The sequence below is a fragment of the Triturus cristatus genome, chromosome 6 (assembly GCF_964204655.1).
Source record: "Triturus cristatus chromosome 6, aTriCri1.1, whole genome shotgun sequence".
Classification (NCBI taxonomy): domain Eukaryota; kingdom Metazoa; phylum Chordata; class Amphibia; order Caudata; family Salamandridae; genus Triturus; species Triturus cristatus.
Window position 1 is genome coordinate 321,461,511 of NC_140589.1, and position 15,576 is coordinate 321,477,086.

The following is a 15,576-nucleotide window of genomic DNA, read 5'->3' on the forward strand; positions in this document are numbered from 1 at the left end:
AGGGACTAACTAGCCTTTTTACAAATCAGAAGCCAGCATTTATGAAAAACAAAGACACAAGCCAACGACAGGTATGGACGGAGAGTGGGCGGGGCATCCAGTGCATACTCTAATACCGCATGCCTCGCAGAGCAAGCAGTGCATGAACGCTGCTGCTAGGCTTGACCTAAAAAGGAATGTGCGAGTTTCAATGATGACTCTTCCTGGCCTTTTCTGTAGAGCTCTCTTGGCAGTAAAAACCAAATCTTCCCTTTGGAAACAACAAAACACACATATACACACTCTGCATCCAATCCGAAACCAGCATTCCAAAACTAGTATAATATACGGTCTTATGGTTTACAACCCAGTACAACTGCAGTATATAGATATACTAACCTCCACGTATGTATTCTCAAGTATCTTTTTAATAACAAGCTAAAAATCCATACAATGTATCCATTGGTAGTATCACAGTAAAAATAATAAGGGTACCATTCCCCCAAATTTAAAACAGATAAAAACTGTTACCATTTAAAAACATTATGTGCTGGAAATATATTCTCCTTACCATATGGCGCAAATAAATTTGTACAATAGAACACAAACAAAATCGTAAACAAACACAGAGAGAAACAAAACACATAACACCAAAGGTCTTTTCAGTGTATCTGGTCTGTTACAATGTTATACACTGTAATTTTTTTTATCATGTCCGAAACAGACACAGATTAGGTCTTTGTTACGGGTTTCGGTGAGTCTCATAACATTTTAACCACCTTCTTCTGGACAATGTTATAAAATCTCACCCATAACATAAAAATCATTTGTTGAATGATTGAGATTTTCCATCGGGGACCTGCCTTTAGTTCTGGTGTCCCCTCCCCCCCAAGCATTCTTCTGCATTGAACATGCTATCAATCAAAAAAATGCACTAATGTTGGGTGGATTTATACCTGTGGCCACCTAGAGTGTTAGCCACGGGATCCAGTGTTTTCCAAGCTAAAGAAATAGCGTAGGGGAACTGTACAGCTTGCAAAGGTTACCCCTAAGATCTGTTTCTTCATACAATCCTGTGGAGCAGCCTTTTGCTTCAAAGTGCTCTCATGCCACATGGACGCCAATATGTGTTCCGACTCCGGGATCTCTTGGCAGCCTGTGGTCAATGCTCAACATTAAGTCCTCAACAGCCAGCCCCACTGACATGTGAAATGTGTACTCAGCCACCCTTGTGACTTACATATATATCATAAGCATGACCCACAAATGTTAAGTAAGCATAAGGAAATAACCCCACAAGCACTGGACAAAGTGTCTGGAAAAGGGGCAAGCCTTTTCCCAGCACTCAAGGGGCTACTACTGGCCGTTTCAGCATCATCGAATGGCAACAATGCCCCGATTACTTACCGGTAATCTTCATTACTCCGAGTTAGTCTTCCTCGCCACATGACTAACGAAGTGAGCTTCAACTCCACCACAGAACCCTCCAAAGCAAAAGTTAGCCTCCCATGCCTCCCATCCCTTCCCAATATGGCCGACCCCTACCCCCATGGACACTACAAGAGGCGGGCCGGCCCACCCCCAAAGCCTGAAACTACCAAGCCAAACATGAAGCCGATAGCCAGACAGGGAGGGAGGGACGGGAACTCATGTGGCGAGGAAGACTAACTCGGAGTAATGAAGATTACCGGTAAGTAATCGGGGCATTACCTCCTCGTTAGTCATCCTCGCCACATGACTAACGAAGTGAGCACATACCCAAGCCAAACGGCTTCATGGTATACAACAAAACACCACCAAGGCGAGAAAAGGTAAACAAAACAACTTTATTCCAACGTGTAATGAAAACCACAGAAGAACACAGCCCAAGAAGGACAGTCAAGGGGTGGCAGAACCAGCACTCAGGACAGCCCCCGCAAAATCCCCAGGAAGAGAGCCCCCCAGGACCACCCGGTAGTGCTCCATGAACATGTGGGGAGAGGACCACGTAGCCGCCCGGCAAATCTCCTCAGTAGACACACCCTTAAACGAGGCCCAAGACACTGAGACACCCCGGGTGGAACGCCCCTGGACAGACCCCGGGAGGTCAGACCCCTGGGCGCCATAAGCCAGCAGGATAGCCTGCTTCAGCCAGCGACTGAGAGTGGAAACGGAAGACTTGTGCCCCGACCGTACCGGGCCAAAGGTCACAAACAAGCTATCACACTGACAAAAGGAGGCGGTGCGATCCAGGTAGATCTCCACCGCCCGACGGACATCCAACAAGGACAGGGGAACGCCCACCGAGGGGGTAAAGGAAGGCAAGGTAACCTCACGAGAGCGGTTAGCCAAGGAGGGAATCTTAGGCAGAAACCGGGGATCATGGCGCAGGACCAGCCGGTCCGGCAGGACCCTCAAGAAGGGGGGAGACCGAAGAAAAGACCCGAGTTCGCCCATGCGGCCGGCCGAGACAATGGCGACCAAGAAAACCACCTTGAAGGTGAGGAACTTCGGATCCACCGACTGAAGCGGCTCAAAGGGGGGACCCTGCAGAGCCCGCAGGACCAAGGGAAGGTCCCAAGGAGGAGAGAGGCAAACAGCCCTAGGCCGCCTCAGAGAAAAGCTGCGTAGCAAGCGGGCCACCAAGGAATCCAGGAGGTCCAGGTCCGGACTGCGGAAGACCCGCAGGGCAGCCCACTGAGCCCTAAGAGTGGAGGTAGCCAACCCCAGGGAAAAACCCTCCGCCAAGAAATCCAGAACCCTCATGGGATCCACCGATACCGGATCAGAACCCAGCAAGCTGCACCAACGGGAAAAAGAAGACCAGTGCCGGGAATAGGACAACAAGGTCGAAGACCGCCGGGACCCCTGCAATAAAGCAACCACCCCCGGGGAACACCCCTGGGCCAACAAGGTCACCCTCTCAACAGCCAAGCCTGCAGATGGAGCCGGCGCAACACCGCCCCGGGCGGAATCGGCCAGCAAGACCGAATCGCCAGCTCGCCCAGGAGAGGATACCAGGAGCGGCGCACCCAACCGGGAACCACCAAGAGCACCAGGGCCCGGTCCAAATGGATCTTGCAAAGGACCCGAGGAATCAAGGGAAACGGAGGGACGGCATAAAGGAGACCCCGAGGCCACGGGAAGGACAGTGCATCCACCCTCCAGACCCCCGGACACGGATGGAGAGCGCAGAAGCAGGGCAGGAGGGTATTCTCTGACTCCGCGAACAAGTCCACCCGGGGAAGGCCAAACAGGCCCACCAGATGGCGAAAGACCGACGGCGACAGGGAGAGGGCACTCAAAGGCGCGAACACCCGACTGAGATGGTCCGCCACCACATTCTCCGACCCCGGGAGATAGACAGCCCTGATCGACAAGACCGCACCCTCCGCCCAGGACAACAGTTCCCGGGACAGCAACCACAGGCAACCCCCCTGGTGGTTGATGTAACACCTCACCACCTGGTTGTCTGTCCGAATCAAAACATGATGACCCTGGAGGGAGGGAGCAAAGTCCCGGCAAGCCAGCAGGACCGCCTTCAACTCGCGGTAGTTGGAGGAGCAGCGGGACAGAGGAGGACCCCACTGACCCTGAACCGACCGGGACCCCAAGGTCGCCCCCCAGCCCAGGTGACTGGCATCGGTCGTGACAACCCGGGATGGGGAGACCAGAAAGGGAAGACCCTCCGAGAGATGGGACGCCACAAGCCACCAGCCCAGGTCGGACCGAATCTGGGGAGACACCGGAACCGGAGCTTCGTAGTCCTCGGAGCGGGGGTCCTAAAGTGATAGGAGGTGATTGACCAAGGGGTACAGGTGAAGGCGAGCCCAGGGGAGAACATTGATGGTTGCAGACATCAACCCCTGAACCCTCAACCACAGACTCACAGGAGCAGAATCCCGCCCCAGAAGAGCCCCCAGATCCTGCCACAAGACACCGCGGCGTGCCAGGGGCAAGAACACCTTCCCCTGAAGCATGTCCAACCGGCCCCCAATGAAGATCAAGTCCTGGGTGGGTTCGAGGTGGGATTTTCGGAGGTTGATCAGGAAGCCGTGGGCAGACAGGACCTGGCAGACCCTCCGGACGTGAAGCATCCCCTTCAAAAAAGAAGAAGCAGAGATTAACCAGTCATCCAGGTAGGGAAAGACCCTGATACCCTCCCGGTGAAGAACGCCCACCAATGGCGCCAGGACCTTGGTGAATACCCTCGGGGCAGAAGACAAACCAAAAGGGAGTACCTGGAATTGGAAGTGGCAGGAACCCACACAGAACCGGAGGAAGGGCTGAGAAGACAGGTGAACCGGCACATGGAGGTAGGCATCCAACAGATCCAGGGAAGCCACCACCTCCCCCTGGAGCAGCAGCGGCAGAATCTCCTGCAGAGAAAGCATTTTGAATTTAGCGCGAGGAATGAACGAATTCGCCCGTTTCAAGTCCAAAACAGGCCGAAAATCCCCAGACACCTTCCTTACCAGTAACAGAATGGAGTACATGCCGAGGCCCCGCTGAGATGGGGGAACAGGCCGGATGGCCCCCTTCACAAGCAGGTCCTGGATGCCAGCGAGCAAGGCCGCCCGTTTGTCCAGAGAGGAAGGCAGCGGGGTAGCGCGGAAGGCGCCCGGAGGAGGAGAACTGAAGGAGATGGTGAGACCCTCCCTCACGATCCGAAGAACCCAAAGGTCCGTGACAGAGGACTCCCAAGCTGGAAGGAAGTGGCGGAGACGGCCGCCCACCGGGAGCCCACCTGGCGGGGCCAGAAGATAGTCAGGACTTGGGGGCGGGGGCGGAAGCAGCAGGCTGAGACCGGGATTTTGAGAAGAAGGGAGCGCCCCGGCCACGACCCCTACCTCGAAAGGGCGCACTCCCCCTGGGAGCGGAAGAGGTGGAAAACGCCCTCTTGGGACCCGGAAAGCGGGCCCTGGATGAACGAAGGGGGGCCAGCAGTTTCCGGTCCTCAGCCGACTTTTTGATCATGTCCTCCAGGGAAGACCCGAAAAGCTTCGGTCCGGAAAAGGGAATCCTCATCAGCAAGGCTTTCTGGGCAGCCTCAGCCTTCCAGTTGCGCACCCAAATCTGGCGCCTGGCCTGAATAGCAGCGCCCCCAGCAGCAGCAGAAGCCCCCAAGGTGTCGAAAGAAATGTCAGACAGGAGACGAGTCTGCTGTTCCATAAGTGCCAGGGTAGGCATCACATCCGCCCCCTGGTCCATCAGTTCCGCCAAGGACTGGAAATACTTCAACAAGGACTGCACCGTGTAAGACGGGTAGGCAGAGGCACGAATGGAAAAATTGGCGGCCGAATAAGCCCGCTTGGCCGTGGCCTCCACCCGCCTGTCAACAGGGTCCGAGGGCGAGGCATCCTCGGAAATGATGGAACCCTGCGAGGAAAGCCCCGCCATCAGAGAGTCCACCTTGACAGAGGAAGGGTACTCCTTGGCAAAGTCCTGGATGGCATAGCGCTTCGCCAGGTACCTCGGGAAGGCCTGCTTGTCAACCTCCAACCAATCCCCCTCCAACACCTTTCTCACGGAGGAATGAAGAGGCAGAGACTCCGGCTCCTTACGCTGATACTGTAAGAAAAAATCCTCCGAAAGGTCCGAAGCCGCCAGAGCCGGAAAAGCCAAGTTCTGCTTAATGTGAAGAAGAACATCACGCAACTCCTGACCCTGCACATAGCGCCCCCGGAGATCCTCCTCCTCCCCCTCAGCGTCTGAAACAGAAGAGGGATCCAAGCGAGGACGTTTAGGAGAGGAGGGACCTTGCCCCGAGCGCTGTGCAAAAGCAGCCGCCACCGCAGCCTGAATCATCCCCTGAATAGATTGCAGGGTGATCGTCTCAGGAGGAACCTGGGGGGGAGGGTCCTCCCCAACCGGGACATCACCATGTTCCATGACAAAACACAAGCAAGGACGCCAGTACAGCCAGGACACCAGAACAGTGAAACGAAACTGAAAAACTCCCGCTCCTGAATAGCAGAGAAGAAGGCGGGAGAAAACACCTGAGAGAACCAGCGCGGGACCAGCCAAACCCCGCCCCCGGGACAGCGAGCCGGGCCCCGGGCAGGAAATTGACGATCGGAAGCCACGCCTAACAGACACGGCACGGGAAGACCCAAGCAGGAAGGACCAGGGCAGAGACACCGCCGAGACCAACACCATCGTGCCCCTGAAACCGGAGAACAAACACCCGGAAGGCAGGTAAGCCAGGCCCCCCAGCCGCCACCCGCCACGGCACCCGGACGGGAATGCGGGCGGCGGCAGCACATTGACCCGGGCTGCGGACACGGGTCGAACCCTGCAGACTCGCCACCTGCCCCCGCGCCGAAGCGAGAGGCGCAATGTAATCAGTATGCAAAGCCCCCGCCTGAGTCAGAGACCGGCGGGCGAAAAAACAAACGGACATCGCCGCACAGCCGCCGCCTGCACCTAGACAATGAAAGGCGGCGGCGGAGACAACGGGAACGGAACCCGCATGCAAGTCCGTGAATACGCCTCCAGAAGGGGGGAACATCCCAGCGAGCCCCCACACTCGAGAAGAGACATATAAAAAGTCCGCCCCCCCTGACAAACCCGCGGCCCGCTAAAGCAGAGCCTAACCGGCTCAAAGGCGAAATAAACAAAAAACGCCCCAAACATACCGGGGGCCAAAAGCAGGGGGAACAAACAGAGTCCAAGCCCTAGGGTCCGCTAGAGCAGGACCTCCAACCCGAGACCCACGTACCTGCTACAGCAGGCACCACTTACCTGACGCGCTCTGGAGAGCCGTGTGCAGAACAAAAAAAACAGGCTTTGGGGGTGGGCCGGCCCGCCTCTTGTAGTGTCCATGGGGGTAGGGGGCGGCCATATTGGGAAGGGATGGGAGGCATGGGAGGCTAACTTTTGCTTTGGAGGGTTCTGTGGTGGAGCTGAAGCTCACTTCGTTAGTCATGTGGCGAGGATGACTAACGAGGAGGTAATGTCTATGACATGAGTAGTGTCATCGACATTGCGATCTCAGTCTTCCCAGTGCCTGGCGGCATCTGCCTTTCATTTCAGTTGCGCTCTCTGCCTGTGCATGTTGGCTTCTTTGTGTTTCTCTGCTCTGTGCATGACATATTTTGTACAAAATGGTTCAGAGCCCTTCAATCAACCTAATGGGAACAGTTTGCAGCCATTTCTTTGAGATTATTGCATTTTTAGGTTCTGATGTTAGCCAAGACCTTTTGGTTTTAGTAAAATTATATATCTAATGTACTACTTATAGGCGTGTTAACCCAGCCATTTTCACTCATGGATCGATTATTGTGTCTGTCATATTTTTCTTTCACCCGTGGCTACAGCATACAGAAAGGGGCAGTTGGTCAGCCCACTTCAGCCATTGGCTCACTTCAGTGTGAGTGACAGCAATCTGCCCTTTCACAAGAAACACATCGACATACAAAGGAAGGACCTTCAGTGCCAAGACTACAACGGCAATGTGTGTTTTTGGAGACCCAAAAATATTTTTGCTTTTAGCCATTTTTTTTTTTTAGATTAATGATGGCCCTGGCAATCTCCTCAACAATAAAGTATTACAAAAGCTATGACAAACCAAAACATGCATTTACAAATTCAAAAGGCTAGAGGCCAATGTCAGATCTATCGGCATTGCCAATGCTTGTTACCCTGGCACGTGAGGAAGAGACCATTAATTTTTATGGCATGGATGGATAACACCAATGCAGTGGAAACATAAGCAGTGGGGATGGTGTAGAGCGTAGGGAGTTCTGAAAAATAGATCACTGAGTCAAATACATTGTCGTGACAAGACAATGGTGTATTTCAATAGTGCTCCCTTGACCGCACCAAACGCCTTATTGATTGCTTTACCTCAATAACTACAGGTTCATAATGTAAATATGGGCTGAGACAAGGGCCGACTTTAGCGCTGGCGGCACCTGGTGCGACAGTCTTATTTGCCCCCTCCCCAACATCCCAAATATGACCGCCTCCTCGGATTTCTTCCCTGCCACCCTATAAATTGCCCCTCATCTCTCCATAGCTCTCTCTAAAATCCATTTCACTTGTTTTTAAAGTGCGGGTAAAGGCTGGTTTTACTAGTCCAATCAGCTATCCACATAAAATACAGATCTGTCCTTTGCAGCAGGCATGTTAACCCTTTGTGCTAATTTATGGTGAGTCAAAACTGCCACTGCATAAAACTTCTCTCTCTCACAAGAGTTATCATGACATTTTGATTGCTGCCTGAAAGTTGGACACACAAAGAACTCTGCCCCAGGTGCTTTTAAATTCCACTTTATTACTAAACTAGCTCCCCTCTAAGGTCAGTGCTTCCACTCCAGATCAGCGCCCAGTTCGCCGCACCAATCGCACCGCCATACAGCCGATCCTAATTCACACGACTTAATGCTCAGTTAAACTCACACTCCTGTGGTTTTATGCGCCAAATAAGGCCCTACAAGATGTGCTTTCAAACTATCCAGCGCTCTATACGAATGCCACTCACTAATAATGCAGGCTGTTCATGATGTTGTTTGTCAAAAGAGCCCAACATAGTTTCCCGAGGTTCATATCTATGCCTGGCTCTTCGACTAAACCCTGACCACATAATCATTTATTTCCATTTAGATTAGCTACATACAAATTCACCATTTCTGGTATTATGGAAACGTACTGTGCTCCCGCTCCCCCACCAGCAAAACATTGGACACCCCTGTTCAGAGCTCCCAAGTTACTTAGGGGCTTATTACCAATGTGGCGGTCCATGGACCGCCCGACTCGTGGATCATGGTGGTGGTCTTCCGACTGCCCTTTTATGATTTGGGCGGTTGGACCGCCCTGGGACCACCCCAACCGCCCTGGTGAAGGCGCGGCGGCCTTGAGGCCACAGTATGTTTGGCGGGACCGCCAAACAAGGTTCCTCTCCATCACGGTTTTCATGGCGGTTCCTCCACCATGAAAACCGTGACAAAGAGGAAACAAGGGGGGCCTACAGCCCTCCCTATTGCCTCAAGGCCTGGGGATGCATGAAGGGGGGCACATTAGTGCCCCCCTGTGGGAATGTACCCCACTACCTGCACTGTTGCAGTCCATGCCGAGCAGGTACTGACTCTGATACTGACTTTGATGTTCCCATTGCGGTGCCTGTTACATCGGCACCGTCCTGGGAATGCCAAAGAACCGCTCGCCAGACACATGAAAACTCCTAATCTGGCAGGCGGTCGGCACACAGGGCTGACGGTGGGGTGGTCCCGCCGGCGCACCGCCAAACTCACAATCAGGCCTCTAGTGTGGGTAGCTCTTCCAGATCATGGACTTATAGTTCTGGTTTTGTAACTTGACAGTTCTAGACGATGTTTGCGGCCTGACCGCAGGACAGCAGGGCGCGCGACGCCGCTGACTTGGAATACTCCAAGCCCGGGTGGGCTGAGATACAGATTACGGGGCCAGGCGACTCCTGACCTTATTGTAGAAGCGCGTTGAGTCAGGGAACAAGTAGTATGCCACAAACCCCATATTTATTGTGGCTTTTCACCACATGTTCCACTATTGCGTTAAACCGGGCCGTTTAAGCCGCTCATGTACCGCACACATATGCTACTGACCACGATCCAATCACAGGCAGCGCAGCGAGGCACAGGTCCCTGGAAAGACGACTGACCTGTGACCTGTTGCACATGGGCAGCAAAACTGATCATTGTTTCACATTCAAAGGCTTTCATTAACATATGGAATAGAAGAGCATTACAACTCACTGGATGTAAGGCCATTAACTGATAAATCAGGTTTTGCTTATTATGCTCACGAGCCAACACAAAAAGCATTACATAAAAAAGTGATTTAAGATTAATCATTTTCGATCACGTATGCATGCACTCTTAAAACAATATAGTTTCCATAATGTCATATTAGTCTCAGTGCCCTTGGCACACCAGTATCAGGCCTCACTCATGGACAGACCACGTGGGTGACGTGTGGACCTCGCACGTGGCAATGCATTACACAGTATCGTGCACTCGCGCACTGCCCTTGCCATACGTGAAGTCACATTAACACAACATGCTGATGCACGCGCACCACTCACCTGGCGCAAGCTGCGAGCACCCAATCAAATTAAACAACGATGCCCCCTGCAGCCAACGCAGGCCCCATTCAGCATAAAGTCTATGGAGTTCATTGGCATATATAGGAGTCTCGAGGGCCCTCGTCCTATTCTGGGGGGGGGGAGGGGGGGGAGGCAGCACATTTCGTATTACGTAACCATGGTGATGCGTTATCGATATTTGTGACTAATATGGACCCGTGATAAATTAAGAATGAACTTTTTTTAAACCCGGCCTTCTCGTAATACAGTGCTACATTATACAACACACAACAGTATTAGGCACACAACATTAAACACACATAACAGTATGCAGAGGTCTCGTGGCTGCACGTCTACTCTACATCTGAGAATATGTGTGATGGTTAAAATGTTTCCTAAAATAACACTCAAAGCATCCCGTTTGTATGAATTTCGGGGCATTCTTTAAAAGAACCTATACTAATGGACTGTGCCATGCCGTCTCACACATGCGTAATTGTTTTAAGTTTTATATAGCGCGAACTCGACCCGAAGGTATTGGAGCGCTTTACATGAGCACCCGTTACATTACACAAGGACACATTAATGTTAGGTAGGCATGGAGAGATTAAGTGATTTGTCCAGAATCACAGGATGCTGATCAAACTCCAGACTCGAGCCTGGATACCCAGCTCTAAAGTCGGCAGCTCTGGCCGTTAGGTGGCACCGGACCCAGCGTTCCCATGGGAAAAACGGATGCTAATGGCGCAGGGCAACAGCGTTCCCATGGATAACGCAGATGCCACTGTTCACATAGACAACATGCGAACTGCGAGGAGGCAGCAAGCGTTGCATTTTGCATGGGTTTCCGTGGACAGCAAGGGATCCGTTTCCATTTATCATTCAGGAAGCACATCAGGGAAAAAAGCAACTCGTCACCGGCCTTTTTCTTGAGTACGTGTGCTGTGAGGCCTTACACATGACAGGAAAGCGCTACACAAACGCTGAGAACATACCACGACATAATATGTCCGCAAACTGGCATGCTGTACGGGTACACAATATGTAAACAGAAATAGATCCTCTTCCCAATGTGTCAGAATGCTACGTCATCAGCCGTATAACTCCTACCACGTAACAAAAACAACTCAAGCTCCTCATTTTCGACGCCAACGTAGTCTTTTTTGGAACAAATACTTCCCCCCCCCCCCTTGGTGAAAGAAAGAAACGGTTCAAGCGGAGTTTGCCGCGTGTTTATAGGGCTAGCATAAAAGCGATAGCATCAGCGCGTGGCTTTTGTTTCCAAGTTTCAGGCACGACTTTACAAGCAAGGGATCGCCCGTGCCGCCTCCCCTGAGCACCCTGCCAATAAACAGTGTCAGGTTTAAAGGAACGGAGTGAAAAAACATACCTTTTACAGGGAAACAGCCTGTTTTTATATACTTTGCTTTTAGATTAGTTACTTACAAAAAGAACCCGTAAAATTGCACACAAAATTTCCCTTAAAATAGAGCGTGGTGGAAGAAAGGCAAGACCATATGAATGAATTTGGTCACACTTCCCTCTGCGTATGATGTTCAGAGGTATCACAGTCAAATGGCCCTCCCCCCCCCCCCCCCCCTATATCCCAACGACTCCGTCTCTAAGCAGTGACCCGCTCTGGCTGGCAAGTAAAACCCAAAAAACACGTTCTGCACGCTTCGAGATAATTCCCAAAATACCACTGAAAACCAGCAGCTGAGTTTGAGCTCTCGGGAGCTTAGGGACTAGAGGGCAGGCTGCACCCATGCCCTGACCTCTGACCCCGCGCCCCCTCCTCCCCCGCAAACTAACACCACAGAGACAGGACATTCATTCCGTCAGGGAGGGAACAATGATGGCCCTTCACACCGAGAGGATCTTCCAAACTCCTTGTTAGGAGGGAGAGAGAGGGTCTCGGCTCATTTCCTCCACGGAAAGAGGGCACGAGGAGGGAATAGTGCAAGAGAAGTGGTTGCGCGAGCACCCGGTTGCACCACCTCTCGGGCATTTGGCGTCATATTTCTTTACATCAGTTGCCACCTTCTGCACCACGGTGACTGTACACGTAGAATTTTGATAACCCACCAAGTTGATGAGCCGAACAAAAAAGATACTGTGAGAAAATACAATAAAGAGCAACGTGCAGCGCAGACAAGCCCGGAGGTTGTGTGGAAGAGAGTTCGGGGAATTAAATCTGTCCCTCAGTAAGGAGAGTTGGCAGCAGTACATATTGCGTATGAAACTAACACCTCCCCCCCCCCCCCACACCACACACACACACACACACAGCGATGAACGGACACCAGGGACGGAGCGGCGTCTTTCCAGAGGATGCAACTTTTTCTTCATCACTCTTTAAATGCACTATTCTCCCGGATTTCACCTAGCAGGAAGTATATCATATACATTTCAAGAGCAATAAAGTCTTAAAAGATGCACGTGTCCCGGATTCTAAGCGCGCTCCCCTTGTATTTACACAAGTGACCACACGCTGCAGACCTGCCCGATGCCAGGCGAGTTTGTGCAGTTTTGCCCCGTGCATGTTGCTTCGGAGGCCCGGACAGACCTCCAGCACGCGAGGCCGGTCTGGTTCCTATGGCACCGGTCAGTGCGCGCAGGGAGTGGGCAGGAAGCTGCCGGCACGTACCTCGGGGGTGTGCGTTTCTGGCCCCGCTGCTTGGAGCTGGGAGCCTGCAGCCCGGCGGTGCTTCGTTCTCCTGCTCGCTCTGTCCAGACACGGAGCCCTGTGAGGCAGAGGCCGCTGGATCCCCGCCCCCGGCCCGCCCCCAGCTCCACCCCTCGGCTCCTTGTGAATGAACGAGGCCGACGCGCACGGTTTACAGCTCCATCCTAGGGAAGGAGAGAGGTGAACAGTGAGGCGGAGCTGGGAGGCTGCTGGGCGGGAAATGTGGCACCGAGGGCCGGGCAGCAGCCGCTGGCACTCGGGGACCTGAGGCCGGACGCTGGCCCTCCTGCGGCGCGGTTAGGGGCTAACTCTTTTAGTGCTCGCCATCAGCCCAAGACGAATAAAGATGTGTGAGACATGGTAGACGCCCGGGCCACTCATTAGGTTCTGCACCGGGGTCCCTTCATTTTGCTTGATGGCCCCGGGGAGCCTCTTAGTGGCTTGACAAGGGCTATGTGGGCCTAGGTACAAGCCAGGAGAGGTGCCCCAAAGCCTAATTTGGCATAGTGAACATCCACTGATCAGAGTGGAGTAAGTCGCCGGTGGCACTACACCTGCTGCACTATTGATAGCTACGTCCCTGGTGCCTGCTACCCATCCGTGGAGGCTGGTGGGACACCTCTCCCTCCCCCCCACACACCTACGCAGGATGCAGTGCATGCAGGCCTCTGCACGTGCCTCAACCATGCGTTCTACCTGACTCTTAAATCACCTCACCTTCGCAGATGCTATCCCGCCTCCCACACTTCCTTCCCAGGAGGGTCCGTCTCCCCCATTTTTTTAATACGCGTGTGTGCCCTACCCAAAATGTATTGATCGTTTCTTAATATTCACATCGGTTTTAGGGAGACTGTGAATTCTGTGGCCCTCATGTGCAGCCTTGTGTGGTATACAGCGCCGGCTAGATGAGTTGACACCCGCGTATGGTTACAGCGCTATTGCGAATTGTAATAGAGAGCACATTTTTTTTACATAAAGGCGAGTCTACACCTATTTATTTATTAGCAATTTTACATTGGGCATCACCTGCCAATAAGTGTTCGACTTGAACCCACCTTTACATCTTGTAAATTATCTTGTATGATTATGTATTACATGGCTGACTATATGTGTGACTATATGAAACAAACTTCTTCTTAAAAGGAAACTCAGATCTTCCTGTGATGTGACATATGCCACGAAGCTGCAATAGTTCGGTGGCATGTCTCATTTTAACAGTGTATTTACTACACCAGACAGTGCAGGCCACGAAGCCTTCTATCGGCCGTTCATTTCGGGAACGCATGCTTAAATAAACCCAGAGACCGTCTCAGACGGTTGTTACTTACGTGGCTTCCCGCAGTTTATGTTATTTTATTTATATAGCGCGAACTCAACCCGAAGGTATTGGCGCGTGTTACAGAACCACCAGTTACATTACACAAGGACACATTTATTTTTTTGGGGGTAGGCACGGGGAGATTAAGTGATTTTGCCCAAAATCACAGGCTGTTGAGCCGACGCCGAGACTTCAGTAATTCTGAGAGTGCAGAAAGGAAGCTGATTTGCAAGTGAAGAGACAGCAAATGGTTTTTGGTGAAAGTTAGCATGACAAAGGGTAGTTTTCTGGGGTTCAAAGAGCGCGGCACAATGCCCCCGCCGCACTTCCTTCGCAGGGCCCTAAACGTTATTACATTCTGCAACACAAAGAAGCACCGCGGCACGCACCGATGCCCACTGTCGCTTGCCTCGATTCCCACATGGAAGTATTTTTTGTTGCAATGCTCTGCCCTTCTGCCATGCATCGCCTTTTGCCAGTTAGCTACGTGTTTTGCATGTCACCACGCCCCAGTGGCATTACGTTAACAGAGCTCTGGGATTATTGGAGTCCCATTGGCGACAATGGAGTGGCAGCGGGCCAATAGGAACTGGTGTAGACCTCTTGTTCGAACATTCCAATGCTGTTTAATTTACTTTTTACTCTCGCGGGTCCTCGCCTGTGGCTAAGGCCTATAACTCGGGTAGAGGGCCTTTAGCTACTGGTAAAGCCACGGGCAGTGGGCGATAATGCTGCAGTCGTAATTGTGCAAACGCTTCTGTAAGATGCCAACGGTCTCAATATTATGTACAATGTCACCGGCACCGTGGGGATAACAGCCTATAAGACACACGCAACTGAACTGTCTCGTGTTTTTAAGTAGTCCATGTGCCTATTTGATCAACTCAGTCATACATACTAGCGGTAAAGTGCTTCAACGCTTCATTGGGGGTAGTAAGTGCTATTTAAATGCAATTTCAAAACAATTCAATTCAATGCATACAGATCTAAGCGGTGAGCCCTCTACCCACTGGGCCGTTTTATCTTCTCTTCTGAAAGTCTTTTGTTTAACCATTTTTGGTAACATCTCACATATGTCTATTACAGCATCAGTCAACAGGATGCATTGATAACAATACTCTAATAATATTATACTTACAGGAAGTAAAACAATTATTACAAATCTATGGATGAACGCCTAACATATATGCAAAAGTCAATGACAATTTATATGGTATAAAGTCAGTGGTCGAAGTACATAAAAAAAAGTATGGGAACTGTGAGGCTGTACATAGCGGGGATGGGCTGAGTGACTGTGTGGACGTGGTCAAAGGCAAGGCTAAAAAATAAAATATTCTGTGACCTTTTTCGGTCTTTCACCCAGTGGCGGTTGCTGCAAATATAATGCAGGAGGGGATAATAATAAATAAAAAAGACTTACCTGACGATGCCAGCCACATCGGTGCACCTCTGCCACACAGCACAAGCTTCCAGACTCCCCCACCCAACCCAGACGCTGCTTTCATGCTATTACCAATCATGAGAGAAGCACCGGGATTGGCCTGAGTGGGT

The 15,576-nt window shown here is 51.8% G+C and overlaps 1 protein-coding gene across 2 annotated transcripts in view; it reads right to left on the reverse strand.

The window, feature by feature from the left end:
- GREB1 (growth regulating estrogen receptor binding 1) overlaps positions 1-12,751 on the reverse strand; it is a 637,715-nt gene extending 624,964 nt beyond the window's left edge. For both annotated transcript variants that reach the window (XM_085610685.1, XM_085610682.1), the window contains exon 1: positions 12,669-12,751. The gene's annotated coding sequence lies outside the window, so the exon portion shown is untranslated. The remainder of the gene's footprint in view (positions 1-12,668) is intronic.
- Positions 12,752-15,576: the final 2,825 nt, after the last annotated feature.